This window comes from Trichosurus vulpecula, chromosome 4 (assembly GCF_011100635.1).
Source record: "Trichosurus vulpecula isolate mTriVul1 chromosome 4, mTriVul1.pri, whole genome shotgun sequence".
Lineage (NCBI taxonomy): Eukaryota > Metazoa > Chordata > Mammalia > Diprotodontia > Phalangeridae > Trichosurus > Trichosurus vulpecula.
Genome location: NC_050576.1, coordinates 10,222,106 through 10,239,542, shown reverse-complemented (window position 1 = coordinate 10,239,542; position 17,437 = coordinate 10,222,106).

The window sequence follows — 17,437 nt, the reverse complement described above, 5'->3', positions numbered from 1 at the left end:
CTTTTTAAATATAAACTCTGTTTTCTATTAGTCACTGTTGCAATGAGCTCATCTCAAGCTAGATGTCAAACTTGTGTGTATCACCATTTGCTTGAGGGTGGTCAGGAAGAATTACTGTATGGAAAGTTTTGGACTGCCTAAGGCTCCATCCAGTGCTTTGCTGGCTGGAATAGATACAGGCTTGATGAAAAAAAAAAACAGGAGTACCTGTATACAAAACACTTGCTTCAAAGCTTGTACAGGCTTTCCACTGGCAAGATCTCACCAACATGAGATCAGAAGGTCTAGGAAGAAATACTAGGAGAGGAAGGGCCTCCACCCCAACCCACCAACAGCAGGCCAGCTGCCTCCAAGAACACATTGTGCCAGGTTCATTCCATTGTCTTGATCAGGTTTTAGAGTAGCATATTAAGGTGAGGTGTAGATAGAAAGATAATAGATAAATAGATAGTGATTGAGAATTTGTTATGTCTTTTCTATGTGTGAGACATCATGCTAAGCACTGGGGATACATACAAAACAAAACAAAAAAAATGAAACCAGTCCCTGACCTGCCCAAGGTCATACAGGTAAGAAACATCAGAGGCAAAAGTGGAACCTTTATCTTCTGACCCCAGAGCCGGTATTCTTTCCAATGTCCCACATCTGATTCACTGAGCAGTGGGTGAAAGTAATAGAGGCAGACATAAGTCTGGCATAAAGAAAGATTTCCTAGGAATTACACTTATCTCCAAATGAAGTAAGATTACCTCGGAAGTTTATTCATGGGATGCCCTCTCCCCTGGAAGTATTAGAACAAAGAGGGGTGAGTGGGTAAAGCTGTTTAGCCTGGTATGTCAGGCAGGGGTTTCTTGATCAAGCAGGGGATTTGGAGATTCTTTCCAATTCTCTGATTTAATTGTTTATGTAATGAGTATGCATGGAAATTGGGCCCTGACTGAGCTGCCCACCTACTAATTCCCTTCAAATATTCTAATCACCTTGTTCTTCTGGTTTGGGCCCACCTCTGAAATGGTCTGAGGGAGGATGGTGGTCAGGGTGAGTGAGGACAAGCAACCAAAAGGTCAGTGGACCAGGAGTTAAAAGACTTGTGTCTCAATCCCAGCTTTTTCTTTCACTAATTCTGTTTTGAATCAATCAATCAGTGAACAAAGATTTATTGAACACCAACTGTGTGTCAGGCACTGTGCTCTGAGCCCTGGAGATAGAAGGACAAATAAGGAAATGATTATTGCTTCTAAGGAGATGACATTGGATCAAGTCACCAATTATTTTGAGACTACATTTTCTTATCTAGAAAATCTAGTTTCACCTCCCAGAATTGTATTATCTATATGGCATAACTATATCTGAAGGAATGATGAAAATTTTAAGTCTTATTAAAATCCAAACTTGGGCATATTTTAATATTGTGAATGTTATTGTCTATGCATCATTCTTGAAGAGGACCAATGGAATCATGAGGGTGCCATCTTGACTTGCACATGAATTGGATTTAAATGAGGCAGAGCTGTGCAAAGTCATCAGCCTCACTCTCTCTTCCAGAGTCATCAAAGTCCAGTGGCAGGACAAAAGTCAGGAGGACTGCTGATGCTTGGGGATGCAGTCAATGACTTTAGTCTTGCTAAATCAAGGTCTTCTCAGGTCTCAGTTTCTCTGAGGCAAAGCCCATTCATTGATCAAAGCTGGGTTAGAACTGAGACTAAAGATGGCCTAATTTACCATTGCAAAATTATCTCTCTGGAAGGGGAAGACCCTAAAAGTTTTTGATCAGTATAGAAAGCAATTGCTATTTGCACTCATTCTAAACCATCAAAACCTAAAGAGCCACAGAGGCTTAGGCTGGGGCTATTATTGGCTGTTCAGTGTAAGCTAGAGTGATTTTGGTTCAAAAGTGATTTGAAACACAATGGGCTTTTTTAAAGCATGTTTTTTTTCTAGAGCTGTATTTCAAGAAATAATAAACGAAAACTACACAGGACAAAAAATAAATTCTCAGGTTTTTGAAAAATTATAAAATAAAATGATTTGAAAAAAAAATTACCCCCAAATATATTATAAAACATAAGTGTTCTGTAACAAAACCTAATTATATTTCTACTGACAGAGCATCCATATGTAAGGATATTGCATCCCAATGGGGGGTAGGCTCCATTTGTGGTGAAAGGAGAGGAAGAAGAAGGAGCAAGAGGAGAAGGAGGTAGGGAAGGTGGAGAAGGAGCAGCAGGAGGAAGAGGAGGAGGAGGAGGAGGAGGAGGAGAAAGAAGAGGAGGAGGAGGAGAAGTGGGAGGGAAAGGAAGAGGAGAAGAAGAAGGAGGAGGAAGGGGAGGAGGAGGACGAGGAGGAGGCAAAGGAGGAGAAGGAGGAGAGGGAGGAGAAAAAGAAGAAGAAGAAGAAGAAGAAGAAGAAGAAGAAGAAGAAGAAGAAGAAGAAGAAGAAGAAGAAGAAGAAGAAGAAGAAGAAGAAGAATCCCCCAACTTTTGCTCAGATTGAGAGGCTGTACTCCAGAGGGCAGTTGCTACTACTTTCATGGTTCTAGAGATAACTCTCAGACACTGTGCTTCTCCTACCGTAACTCCCGATTGCTTAATGCAGTCTTCCCCATTGGCAGTCATCCAATGATCTTGATTACTTTTTATTAAAGCTATTTGCTCAGATAACATGGTAAAGACAGTTAAATTGTGAATGTTACCAAATGTTGCCAAATTTAAAAAAAATACCAAAAGGCATATTTATTATACAGAAAATCCCACTTAAGTGGCTTTGACTCTGCATATCCAGACACTCAGCCTAGAAGTGGGGTGTAATTAAAATTGATAGCAGAGGTTGATTTAAGCTAGAATTTCAGCAACATAATAATCATCCCTTAGCTTTTTCTGAGTTTTATTATTTATTTAGAAAACATTGTCTCTTGTAATTCAGAAGATGCTATAAGGGAATTGAAACTCAGGTTTATGTGACTTATCCAAGGTCACTCAGTGGCAAAGGCTGGACTAGAGACCATATCTCTCACACTCAGTCTAGTGCCCTTTTCATTCCTAAATTTAGCACAGGGCATTTTCGTTAGCCATTGTCCTTCAGTCCAAAGCCTATTTTACCAAAAGTACTCTAAATTCCTTTGCTTGGAGCTCTCCTTCACGACTGTAATCTTCCAGCCATAAAAGGATTCATGGTTGAGAAGCCATGCTGAGCCAAGTGAGAACATTTCCCTGCTGGGCTTGGCTTGCTTACAGAACCAGGAAGGAGAGCCCCAAAGCACAGAATTTCAGAGTGGGAACAGTGAGAGTCACTGGGGCCCCCCAGTGCAAGCCATCCCTTGACAAGACTCCCCTCTCCAACACCCCAAACAATCTACTTTTACTTGAAAGCCTCTAAAGAGAGGTCAGAAATGAGTTTTCTCTCTTTGCATCCATTCAGATGCCGAATAGATTGAATTTGTAGGTCATTTCCCCCTTACATCAGCTGCAATGGGCCTCTTTGTAACCCTACCCACTGTTTCAGGCTCTGCCCATTTCAAGCCAATCAGAATAAGAAGGATTTTTCTTTCACATAACAACCTTAGAAATATTTGAAATCAGTTACCACACCTTCCTTTACTAACTACCTTTGCATACCCCCTTTTTTAAACCAACCAACCCTAGGTGGCACAGTGGCTAAGAGATGGACTTGGAGACAGGAAGATGAGTTCAAATCCTGCTTCAGACATTTATTAGCTGTGTGACTGGGTAAATCATTTAACTTATCTCAGCTTCAGTTTCCTCATTTGTAAAATGGGGTGGTGATAGCACCTACTTCCCAGGGTTGCTGTGAGTATAAAATTAGGCGATGAGCTCTGTCAACTTTAAAGTGCTAGAGTAATGTCTCTAATTAATAATATAATGATAATCAATCAGTAGAAGGACTAGGGGGCAGCTAGGTGGCATGGGGGTAGAGTGTTGGCCATGGAGTCAGGAAGACCCAGCTTTCTGAATTCAAAACTGGCTTCAGACACTTACTAGCTGTGTGACCCTGGGAAAGTCACTCAACCCTATTTGGCTCAGTTTTCTCACCTGTAAAATAAGCTGGAGAAGAAAATGGCAAATCACTCCAGGATCTCTGCCAAGGAAACCCCAAATGGGGTCACAAAGAGTCAGACACAACTGAAAACAATTGAATAACAACAGAAGGATAAGGCATGTCAACTGACATAAAACTTTGCTTGGTCCCTTGAGTTCTTCTTGAATTCTGGACCTTTGATTCAGTGACATAGTAGATAAACTAATGAACTCGGAGGTAGAAAGATCTGGGTTTGAATCCTGCCTCAGACTTACTAGCTCTATTATTCTGGACAAGTCAACTCACTTCTTCAGTGTTAGTTTACTTACCTGTAAAACAGGCAAATTCATAGCATAATTCTTTTGTGAGGGTCAAATGGAATATTTGGAAAATGTTTTGTCAACCTTAAAGGGATGAATACACACCAGCTGTTCTTCCTATTAATTACTATTACCCCCAGGCCTTCCTGTTTGCCCTCCCTGGTTCATGGAAGGCTCTCATCAGTGCCTTGGATCCTCAAATTGAACTCAATACTCCTGGGACCATGTTTCCTGGGATGCTGCCAGTTTCCACTCTCACCTCACACTTCAGTTATTCTTCAGCTTCCAAGCTCCTGTTGGAATTTCCCTTTGCTGCCTTTAGCCCTTGGGGGAACCTGGATGCTTACCTGGGATATATTTTACAAGCTCATTCTCTTTACTTCCGTTGTTGGTGATATCAAAAGCAGCTGTCAGCTTTGATTATCCTGATGACCTGCTCTTGGCCGTGTGTCTGGCCTTCCCCATTGAGAGAAAGCAGCTTTGTCAGCCCTGATGCAAGTTTAATCATGCTCTTCATTTGCCTACTTGTCTTACTTTTACACACAAACACTAATGGTAGCACTCACAATAAATACTGCGTTACAAGCGGCCTTAGTTAATGGTAATAACAGGCATCTTTTTTCTTCATGTGACAACATATAAATACATTCACTTCTCTTGGATCTGACCTAATCACCCCAACCTGGGTATTCTGCCTTGTCTAATGGCTTAGGAGCTAATGGAAAGAGCCTTTACTTGGAGTGAAGAAGGGTGGATGCTAGTCCTAGCCAGGACATTAACAATGTACATGATTTCCTTTAAAAATCAATAATAACTTCAGTCGTTTTATCACATTTATTTCTGAATCACTTCTCTCTCCCCTTGGACATGGCTAATGTGGAAATTGGTTTTGCTTGTTTATGCAGATTTGTTATAATGTTTCTTGTTTTTCAGTTAGGGTAATGAGAGGAAGACAAAATAAATACTTGTTAATTGAAGAAAAAAGAGAGGAAAAAACCAAAAATTGGGATGGAGAGAGGCAACTCAGAGAAACACCCGAAAATGTGAATCATAATTGGCAGTGTATACACCATGGTTCACCCACAGTCCTCTGTCCCTGCCATGAAGGGAGGCAGGTGCTTTTTCTCAGCTCTTCTCGTCAATTTTAGGAGTCACTACAATTGTACTAGTTGTGTGATTTTTAGCAATTTGATTCTCTTTACTTCTCTTTCCCTCAGTTTCCTCACTTGTCACATAGCAATTGGGATGAAAGACTGGTAAGCTTCCTCCCATCTCTCAAATTAAATGAATTTAGAAAATAAATAATGCACACAAATGCATCCTTAATGAGAAACATTCAGTTGCCCATCTTCAAAATCACTATGAGGCTTAAAGTGGAGAAAAGTTTTCTGCTCCTGCCAGGCCATGAGGTCTTGTTAAAAGCCCTTAGGCCACCAGAATTCAAACACTTATATTTGTGGAGGCTAAGGGAAAGTAGAATGAAGAGAGGGTTAGAAAAATCTCCATCTCATCTGCAGTAGATGTCTTCTGCTGCTGGGAAGAGAGACAGAACAGGGAGAGTTCAGGATCTGGGGCCAGGAAAGCACTTACCGTATCAAGTGGAAAGGTACAGAGGTCCTCCAGGGAATCAGCTTCCCTAGCCAGGTAGAAAAGATCTTGATATCCATGCCCAGCTCTGTTTCAGAGAGTTCCCATAACCAGGACAGCAAGCAGGGATGTAACAAGATACTGATTGGATGGACACTGGATCTGGGAGAGAGAATCGTGTGGGATGACTTACAGCCGTTCACAGCCATCTCACATGCCAAACTCCTACAGGATTGTAGCATCATCGATTTAAGGGTCTGACCTTCAATTGCAGCCAATGAAAGTGATGAACAAGCTGAGGTCCAAGAAGTCTGATTTCGCCAAGATCACACAGTTAATTTCTGATGGCACCAGAATTCTAACCCTCGCTGCTGCTCCCAAGTGTTGGCCTCCTGGAGGCTGTTGTTTGTTGTTGTTGTTGGTTAGTCATCCTCAGTCATGTCTAATTCTTTGTGACCCAAATTGGGCTTTTTGACAGAGATCCTGGAGTAGTTTGTCATTTTTTAACTCATTGCACAGATGATGAAACTGAGACCTGAGTGACTTGCCCAGGGTCACACAGCTAGTAAGTGTTTGTGACTGGATTTGAACCCAGGTCTTCCTGACTCCAGGCACAGTACTCTAACCACTGTGCCACCTAGCTGCCCTCCTAGAGGATATCCCTCTTCCTATCCTCTTTGAGGTTTGATTTGTATCGTTCTGCTTCAGGCGAGGACATACCACGCTTCAAGGACATGTTCTATGGAAAACAATTTCTAATTTTAAAGTACTGTAGTACTAGAAGCAATGTGACATAATGAACAAGACAGCTGGTTTGGGAGTCAGGAAGATGTGTTCAATTCTGGCCTTTGATATCTACCCCCTTCCTGACTTCAAAAAAGTTACTTGACCTCTTACTGCCCTGGATGACTCTTTAAAACTCTAGGTACAGAATAGATGCATACCTACACTGCTCAAGACTAGGAAGCCAAACCACCTCCTATCACACAAGTTCTTCGCCAATACGGCTTCTGGGTTGGCAGGATCTGTGCAGTCTTTGAAGCTGCTTCTCTCCACACTGGTGTGTATTGTGATCCCACAATAATTTCTCATTATGATTCTCATTCATGGACTTCTACAAATGGTGCTTAGGGGTTCTACCACCAAGCGCCCTACAAGAAGGTAGGGTCTACAGTAGGTCATAGGATAGTTCGTGGGCATGTCCTTATTCACTGTCTTTCCTGGACCTCAAGGGGCCAACCTCAATGGGGACAAGAAGCTGCTACTCCACTGGACATCTTTAGGTTCTTACCCCACTGGGATCCTCCTTGGCCTCAGCCTCCCCAGAATTGGGATGAGGGAGACCTGGCTCCAGAATGAGTAGGGATCCATGGATAGACAGGTCTGGAGCAGAACAAATGGAGGAACTCCTTGAGCAGAAAATGCCACTAACTGGAGCCTAGGGGTTGGGCATGGTACTGAACATGCATGGGGTGGGTCAAGCTTCTTTGTAAGGTGATGCTAGCTCCCATAGTGCCTGCAACTTACTCCCTGCCAAGGAGACTGCTTACCAAGCTTGCCCATTTTCATTCATTTTTAGCACTTACAGGATTGGAATTTGGCATTTATAGGATTGGAAGGTAGAGTTGGACTTCGTCTTCAAGCTCTGTAGAGAAGGAAATCTTTTCACATGGACTGACCTTTTCTTCTATAAATACTTTCTCCCCCTTTCCCATACCCTGATCTTCTGGAGGACTAGTGTTCAAAGCCCCAGGTTAAGATCCCGGTCTCAGAGAGCTGTCTGTGGGGCAGAAAGGGTGATTGAGTCTCCAGCTAGTATCTATCAGAGGCAGAATTCCAACCCAGAACCTTTGACTCCACAAAGAATACACCATTTCCTCATGAACACTTGGGACCCACAATGCTCTTCTGTGTCATCCCTAAGTATATCATCTGCTGCTGCACCGTGCCAGCCTCACTCCCACTTTCTTCTGCTTCCCTCTCCCAACAGGCACATTTTCTACGGCTTCCACTCTTTTCTCCACGAAGCTCCATTTTTTTTAAGATTTCAGGAGGAGAGGTCCCAGCCTTAGCAAACAGCTTAGAAATGGGAAAGCTCAGGCAATTTACTGCAATACTTCACACTTAGAGCAATCCTTTTCATTGAATAAGGTGAATTACTTTGTTGATGGATATCAGATAATGGTGATGGTAAATGTTCAGTGCCCTCATCTCAAAACAACGTCCTTGGAATGTGGGAAGATTGAGGAAAAGTAGAAAAATGGGGGCCCAAGGCATTAGGTACTTCAGGAAAGCTGGTGTGATGCTGTTCAGTGCTTCCTGGGGTCAGATCACCTCTTACTCTTATAATCATACCTGAAATGGATGGAACAGGCTTGCAAGGCCTTTTTACATACATCATTTCATATGACCTCTGTGGAGAGGGGAATGGCAGGTGTTACCCCATTTTACAGCTGAAGAAACTGAGCCTCAGAGAAATGTCATGACTTGCTCAGCATCACCCAGCTGAGAAGGGTAAGAGCCAGAGCCCAATCCTGATTCCAGATGACTCAAAGTCCACTGGAGGTAACCAGCAAGGGGGGTTCCCTGATCATTACAAAGACTTGGTCCTGGGTTGGACTTTTGATTGCATCACCATGTACAGAGAGGGAGGTCGTGTTAATACCCTCTGGAGGAAGACTTTCACTTACTGGCAATGCCGTCATCATTAGTTGGTTCAGATTTTAGGGAATTCAGGCTCTCTGCTGACATACGAAGCAACAAGAAGACATAGTGGATAGAGTGATGGACAGTCAGAAAGTGTCAGAGAATCAGAGTTTCAATCTTGTCTTAGAGAGACACTAGCTGTGCATCTCTGTACAAGTCATTTGTCTTAACTCAGCCCCATCTCTGAAATGGGACAATAATGGCACCTGCATCCCAAGATGATGTGAGCAGCAAATTAGATGAGGTGATGTGCTGTGCTGTGCTGTGATGTGGCCTGATCTGACATGATGTCATGTAATAGGATATGATACAATATAATATAATAAACTTTGCCAACCTTAAGCCACCTTGTAAATTTTATCTATCTATCTTCATCTTCTTCGTCATCATCATCACTGTCATATTAATTCAGTTAATCAATGAGCATACTCTAAAGGCCAGGTCCTATGCCAGATGCTGGTTATATGAAACCAACAATCTAGGCAATCCCTTCTTTCAAGGAGTTTTTCCTCCATTTCTTCTAACAGGGTCCCAAGAGTGGAGCCAATGGGAGTGCTAAAAGGTAGGTTCCCCTCAGCTACTAATGGCTCCCTTATCATGTGCTTACACTGTTAACTGGTAAGGGGCTTTCCTGAACCTGGTTTACCTAACAGATTTCTGCCTCCCTTTTTTTCTTGAGAACATGAGAGATCAGAGACCTAAAAAAATGGACTTTCTCAGCCTGAAATAGACATTGAGCAGAATAATGAAGAACATCCTAGAGAAGCACATAGGGGTGACACATGCTTTCCCCCCACCTCACTTGAGATGGCAGTTCATGAATAATGGGGCCCCAAGCGCCTAAATTCTAGGGTTTTTTTTGGGGGGGAGTGGATAGGAGGATCTGACCATACTTATTTTTCTGGGCAGCATAATCAGAGAAACAATCCAAGGAAGAAAAGGCAGATTTCCTAGGCAGCTCCAATCTTGGGGGTTGCCTCGAGGATAACCTCAAGTTGTCAAGTTTGGGGATTTAATTATCTAACTGAAAAAAGGGAATTTCTAGCATGTATTAAGGAGAAAAGAAAATCACCCACCTAGACCACCCTAATACCTCAAAATGAAGGAGCAACAAGGTATTAAAAAGTCATGACATAAGGAACCAAAAAGCTTATTTGTTCCATCTCATTATCATGAGATCTATGGAAAGTAAAAGTCTTATGGGGAAGAAATTTCCTGTACTTTAGACCTCAAATGTGTTCCCCTTCTTAATTAATCCAAATGACCAGGAGACTTGAAGAACTCTGAAGGACCCTGTGGGAAAGTCAGATCTACCAGAAATGGAGGAGAATTGTGCTGACGACTTTTTTTGTTTTTGTTTTTGTACCTTACCATGTGGCATGTACCATGTACCTTACCATGGCATGTGCCAAAAAGTAGGAGTTTAATAAAGGAATGTTGAGGTGAACTACATTTAACTGATGGTTTGGGGAAAATAGTGCACTTTTTTACTTTTGTTTATGAGCTCCTGTTAATCCTTTGTAGCTTTTATGTTCTTGGTGGAGAGAAATAAAGTTTTTTTTTCCTTTTATCTAATATATATTTCTTTCCTCCAGTGCTTGTTTAGGAGGTATATTCATATTTGTGGGAATCGAGACACAAATTGTACATATGATATATTTAATAATTTTCCTAGAATAAATTTTTGAATGGCACACAATTATTCAAAGAGTTATTGATCTTTTGAATAGCACATCAATTGTTGATCTAGTCTGTGTGAGCTTCCAGGGCTTGGGCGCTCCAAGCTATGTGTAATGTTTTTCATTACATTGAAAGAGAACTCCCTAGCTGCTATCTGTTTCCTACCACATCAAGTTTAGAGTCCACAGTTTTGTTTTCATGATCCTCCATTATATCATCCCATCCTAGCTACTAAACCTACTTTCCTGCTATTGCCCTCTCTACCCATTATGGTCTGGTCTTTTTCCTCATGCAGTTTCTCTCTACCCTTTTCTGCCTACCTTTATCTTAACCATCTTTCAAGATACAGTTAGCATCTCCCATCCTCTGCCTCATAGGAAGTCTTCTTTGAAGGCTGAAGACAAATTCTACACACATGCTGTAGCTTAGCCATCTAATGTTTTCTACTGTTTGTTAATCATGTCACATGGATTGATCTTATCCCCACAATGAGATCATTAGCTACTTAAGAGCATGAGATATTTCTATTTCTTTTGTATTCCCTAAAGAGGAGGTAGCATGGTTGCTGTGGAGAGAAATAGAACTGGAATCAGGATGCCTGGGATTGAAGCCATAACTTACTTGTTATATCATAGTGGGATGACTTCCAGTGAGGTGATCACAGGCAAATCAATTAACCTGTTAGAGTCACAATCTCCCCATCTGCAAAGTGGAGATAATAAAATTTGCATCATCCGGCTACTTCATAGGGCTGCTGTGAAGGCAGTGCTCTAGAAATCATAAATTACTATTACAAATGTGTCATTATTCTCAAGAACCTCTCATAGTATGGGGCTAATATTTGTTAGTTGTCGATTGTTTCAAGCAGTAATTCTACCAACAGTGTTTTGTTTTGTTTTCTTCCCTGACACCAGAACAAAGACTCGGAGAATATTAGAATCTAAGGTAGGAAGGAGCCAGGGATGGTATTGAGTTTTACTGATAGTTAGACAAGACTCTCCCCTTTGATATTCCCAATAGATGATTATTCAACCATCTTGAAAGACTTGCATTAAAGGGAAAAATCACCCACCCATCTCATAAGTTTTCAGTGAAAGTGAAAGCAGATAATATATGTAGAGTTCTTACTACAGTGCTTGTCACATAGTAGGCATTAAATAAATGCTTGTTCCCTTCCCCTTTACTGAGGTATCCCATTCTACTATAGCAAGGGGTTTTTAAATTTTTTTTGATCATATTGATTTTTACTGATTTATTTTTTTTCTTTTTTTGAGTTTAAATGATTATTTATTTAATATTTTTAGTTTTCGGCATTAATTTTCACAAGAGTTAGAATTACAAATTTTATCCCCATTTTTACCCCCCACCACTCCAAGATGGCATATATTCTGATTGTCCCATTCCCAGTCAGCCCTCCCGTCTGTCACCCCACTCCCCTCCATCCCCTTTTCCTTTACTTTCCTGTAGGGCAAGATAGATTTCTATGCCCCATTGCCTGTAAATCTTATTTCCTAGTAGCAGGCAAAAACTTTTTGTGAACACCTTCTTTTAAAACTTTGAGTTCCAAATTCTCTCCCCTTTTCCCTCCCCACCCACCCTCCCTAAGAAGGCAAGCAATTCAACATAGGCCACATGTGTATCATTATGCAAAACCCTTCCACAATACGCATGTTGTGAAAGACTAAAGACATTTTGCTACTTCCTATCCTAACCCCCTTTATCCAATTTTCTCCCTTGACCCTGTCCCTTTCCAAAAGTGCTTGCTTTTGATTACCTCCTCCCCCTATCTGCCCTCCCTTATATTGCCCCCCCACCCCCTTTTAGCTCCTTCCTCCTTCTTTCCTGTGTGGTAAGATACACAATTGAGTGTGTATGTTATTCCCTCCTCAGGTCAAATCTGATGAGAGCAAGATTGACTCATTCCCCCTTACTTGCCCCCTCTTCCCTCCCAACAGAACTGCTATTTCTTGCCACTTTTATGTGAGATAATTTACCCCATTCTATCTCTCCCTTTCTCCCTTTCTCAATATATTCGTCTCTGATCCCTTCATTCAATTTTATTCTTTTAGATACCATCCCTTCATATTCAACTCACCCTGTGACCTCTATGTGTATACACACACACACACACACACACACACATATATGTGTGTGCATATATGTATATACATACATATATATGTGTATGTGTGTGTGTGTGTGTGTGTGTGTGTGTGTGTGTGTGTATTCCCTTCAGCTACCCTAATACTGAGGTCTCATGAATCATACACGTCATTTTTCCATATAGGAATGTAAACAAAACAGTTCCACTTTAGTAAGTCCCTTATGATTTCTTTCTTGTATACCTTTTCATGCTTCTCTTGATTCTTGTGTTTGAATATCAAATTTTCTATTCAGCTCTGGTCTTTTCACTGGGAAAGCTTGAAAGTCCTCTATTTTATTGAAAATCCATATATTTCCTTGGAACATGATACTCAGTTTTGCTGGGTAAGTGATTCTTCGTTTTCATCCTAGCTCCATTGACCTCCGGAATATCATATTCCAAACCCTTTGATTCCTTAATGGAGAAGCTGCAAGATCTTGTGTTATACTGATTGTGTTTTCACAATACTCAAATTGTTTCTTGCTGGCTGCTTGCAGTATTTTCTCCTTGATCTGGGAGCTCTGGAATTTAGAGACAATATTCCTAGGAGTTTTCTTTTGGGGATCTTTTTCAAGAGGTGATTGGTGGATTCTTTCAAATTCTATTTTTCCCTCTGGCTCTAGAATATCAGGGCAGTTCCCCTTGATAATTTCTTGAAAGATGATATCTAGGCTTACTTTTTATCATGGCTTTCAAGTAGTCCAATAATTTTTGAAATATCTCTCCTGGATCTATTTTTGAGGTCAGTGGTTTTTACAATGAGATATTTCACATTGTCTTCCATTTTTTTCATTCCTTTGGTTCTGTTTTATAATATCTTGATTTCTCATAAACTCACTAGCTTCCACTTGCTCCAATCTAATTTTTAAGGTAGTATTTTCTTCAGTGGTCTTTTGGACCTCCTTTTCCATTTGGCTAATTCTGCCTTTCAAGGCATTCTTCTCTTCTTTGGCTTTTTGGAGTTCTTTTGCCATTTGAGTTAGTCTATTTTTTAAGGTGTCATTTTCTTCAGTATTTTTTGGGTCTCCTTTAGCAACTCATTGACTTGTTTTTCATGGTTTTCTCACATCATTCCCATTTCTCTTCCCAATTTTTCCTCTACTTCTCTAACTTGCTTTTCCAAATCCCTTTTGAGCTTTTCCATGGCCTGAGACCAGTTCGTGTTTTTCTTGGAGGCTTTTGATGTAGGCTCTTTGACTTTGTTGACTTCTTCTGTCTATATTTTGGTCTTCTTTGTCACCAAAGAAAGACTCCAAAGTGTGAGTCTGAATCTGAGTCCATTTTCACTGCATAGCCATGTTCCCAGCCAACTACTTGACCTTTGAGTTTTTCGTCGAGTTATGACTGCTTTTAGAGTAGAAAGTACTTTGTTCCAAGCTTGAGGGGATGTGCTGTTGTTTTCAGAGCTATTTCTCACAGCAAGCACTGCCACACAAGCACTCTTCTTCCCCCAAGAACCACCAACTTGGACCTGATTCAGATCTTAAGCAGGCTCTGCACTCTATCTCAGATCCGCCACTTAGTTGCTCCCACCAGGTAGTCTTAGGGCCAGAAGCTACTGCAGCTGTAGTTCTGTCTCAGAGCTGCACCACCTCAGCTGTCCCCTGGGTGGTGGCTGAACCACAAACAACTTTTACTCTGTCCCCACAGCTTTTCCCACTAACCTTCTCTGTTGTCTTTGGTGTTTGTGGGTTCAGAAGTCTGGTAACTGCCGCAGCTCCCTGATTCAAGGTGCTAGGGCCTGTTCCACCTGGCTCCCAGTCTGGTTGGTCCAGGCACAGCCCATGCTGGGCTGTGCTCTGCTCCACTCCCAGCTCCATGCGCGATAGACCTTACCCACTGACCATCCAGGTTGTCCTGGGCTGGAGCCCAGCTTCCCTCTGCTATTTCATTGGTTCTGTAGTTCTAGAATTTGTTCAGAGCCATTTTTTATCAGTTTTTGGATGGTCCTTGGGGAGAGCCCTAGGCAAGTCCCTGCTTTCCAGTCACCATCTTGGCGCCTAAAATTTATTTTTTTTTAAATTTTTACTTTACAAGACTCAGTTCTACAGTTTTTTGAGTTCTCAATTTCCTTCCCCTTCCCCCTCCCAAATGGCATGTAATCTGATATAGTTTCTACATAAACCTTTACATTAAACTTATTTTTACAATAGTCAAGTTGCAAAGAAGAATTATAAACAATGGAATGAACCATGAGAAAGAAGAGAGAGAGAGAGAGAGAGAGAGAGAGAGAGAGAGAGAGAGAGCAAATAGTTTGTTTCAATCTACATTCACACTCTGTAAAGTGGCAAGGGTTCTTAACCTGAGGTCCACAGATATCCAAGAGGTACATCATGGATAGATTTAAGGTGGTTCATGGGCTGGATAGGAAAGCTATATGCTAATTTCAACATAATTAATCTTCCCTATCACTATAACTCTATCTCCATTTATCTCTGTGTATTCATCCATCCATCCATCCATCTGTCCACCCATCCATCCATCCATCCATCCATCCATCCATCCATCCATCCATCTAGTTCAGTCATTTTCAGTCATGTTTGACTCTTCAGGACCCCATTAGGGGTTTTCTTGGCATAGATACTGGAGCTATATGGAGACACTAGGTTTTCCATTTCCTTCTCCAGCTCATTTTACAGATGAGGGAACTGAGGCAAACAGAGGTAAGTCACTTATCCAGGGTCACACTGCTGGTAAGTGTCTGAGCATAAATTTGAACTCAGGAAGATTAGTTTTTCCTGATTCCAGGCCTGGAATACTCTATCTACTTTGCCTTCTAGCTGTGTGTGTATATTCATGTGTGTATATAATACATGTATTTATAGGTATCTATAGCCATTTATATAGGCATTATATATCTATGGGCATTTATATATTTATAGGCATTACATATTTATAGACAATATAAGCACATGTAATATGTGTAAATACATACATAATATGTACATTATATGTATGTATATATATGCATGTGTATATACATACACACATATATATCTATATATATACTTTAAAATATAATTGTGAGAGGGGGTTAATAGATTTTATTAAATTGCCAAAGAAATCCACGGTGCAAAAGAAAAAAAAATCCTAAGAAACACTGGATTATGGCAGAGCTCTAAACATTAGGAAATTTTCCTGACATAGAGCCTCCATTTCCCTCTCTGTAACAACGCCTTCTTAGAAACGTGTTCATTCTGTATCGACTCCTGCAGTCATCTTCCATTCACCTGATCAGTTCTGGTTCATCTACATGGGTCAAATCAAAGTTAAGTCAATAAGCATTTATCAGGTACTTACTGTGTGCCAGGCATTAGGCTTTCTGGAGTACAAAGAAAGGTAGAAAGAGTCCATGTCTCCAAGGAGTTCAAAATCTAATTGGGGAAACAAGATACAAACAACCACATTATCGGTGCATCTGTTGGGGCATCGTCTCTGCTGATCATATCACTGGTGAGTCCTGTTTCTGCACAGTTGCATTGGAGAAGAGATGTGAAATAGGATTTTTTTCCTATTCTATGGCCTGTGGATGAAAACCACTGTGGCTACATTACCCAGTCACTTCAAAAAGATTTGGGCCTCTTAAAAGACTGCAATCTCAATACAAGACAATGTGTCATGGTCCCAACAAATCTATTTTGGACTTTATAAAGAGTGACTTGGTACTCAGGACTAAAGAGATGAAAATCCAGCTGTATGCTGTCCTGCTAGGACCCCATCTAACCTAGTAGTTCAGTTGTGTGTGCCTACTTTTCTGGAGAAGATTGACAAGCTATAGAGCCTCTAGTGTAGGAGTTTCTAAACTTTTTGTGTGTCATGGACCCTTTTTGGCAGTCTAGTGAAGCCTAAAAGCCTTTTCTTACAATACTTGTGAAATGCATAAAATAAAATGGATAGGATTGCAAAAATAACTAAGGATATAGTAATGTTTTTTAATATTTCTGTAAATGTATGTGTGTATGTATGTGTGTATGTATTTATGTATTTAAAGTTCCCATACCCATTACCTTACCTAGAGGACTCAGAGGATTAGAGATCTAAAGCTGGATTTAACCTCAGAGACCGTGTAACTCCTCACCTTTATTTTGTAGATGAGATGAGTGGGGCCCAGAGAGAAGGCATGGATAAACTCTCTTCGTGCCTGGGGCCTCTTCATCCTGGAACTTAGCTGGACTCTGCTGGTCCCCTTCTCCCATCAGTGAGCTTCTCCTGAGGCTCCAGATCAACAGATCTCCAACCCCCCTCCCATCTTTGCTTCTGACCTGACTTTCTGGACTTTGACCACAAGGTCCCTGATCGAAGCTCCATCCTTCCCCTCCCCTCTTCAGCAACTCTTTTATGTGTTGTCTTTCCCTTTTGGAAAGTAGGCTCCTTGGGGACTGGGCCACACTTCTTTTTGGTCTTATTATTATCCTCCACATTTAGCAGGGGACATGGCATATAGCAGGCACTTAATCAATGCTTGTTACCTACTGCCTTATTTTGTCAAAGGTCACAGGGTTAAGAGTGACGATGATGGTGAAAGGCCTTGAGATCATGCAGTATGTGAATCAATTCAAGGGATGGGGGCATCTTACTACAAGAGCCACAATAGTGCTGTAAGTGGCTGCTCCTTGGTGCTCTTCTCCCCAGGCTCTGATCTCCTGCTTATGCTGATATTCTATCCCAGGCTTGGCTCAAAAAGTGTAGCACCATTTCTGGCACTCTCACAACCAAGTGCTCCAACATCTGAAGCAATCTCCCCTTCCTGCTGCCATGCCAGTGCTCATGCCCCAAACTTCTGGCCCAGCAGAAGTCCATCCTAGTGCTCAGCCTTCCATGGGCCTGTCCCACTCAGGGCTTACAAGAGCCTCACTCTTTCCTAAGATGGGGATAAATCCATTCACTGTCAAGGACAACATCTCCTAGAGACCTTCAGCTAGGCATCAATCCCTCTTCCTTGGCCCCCTACAAAAGCATGACCAGG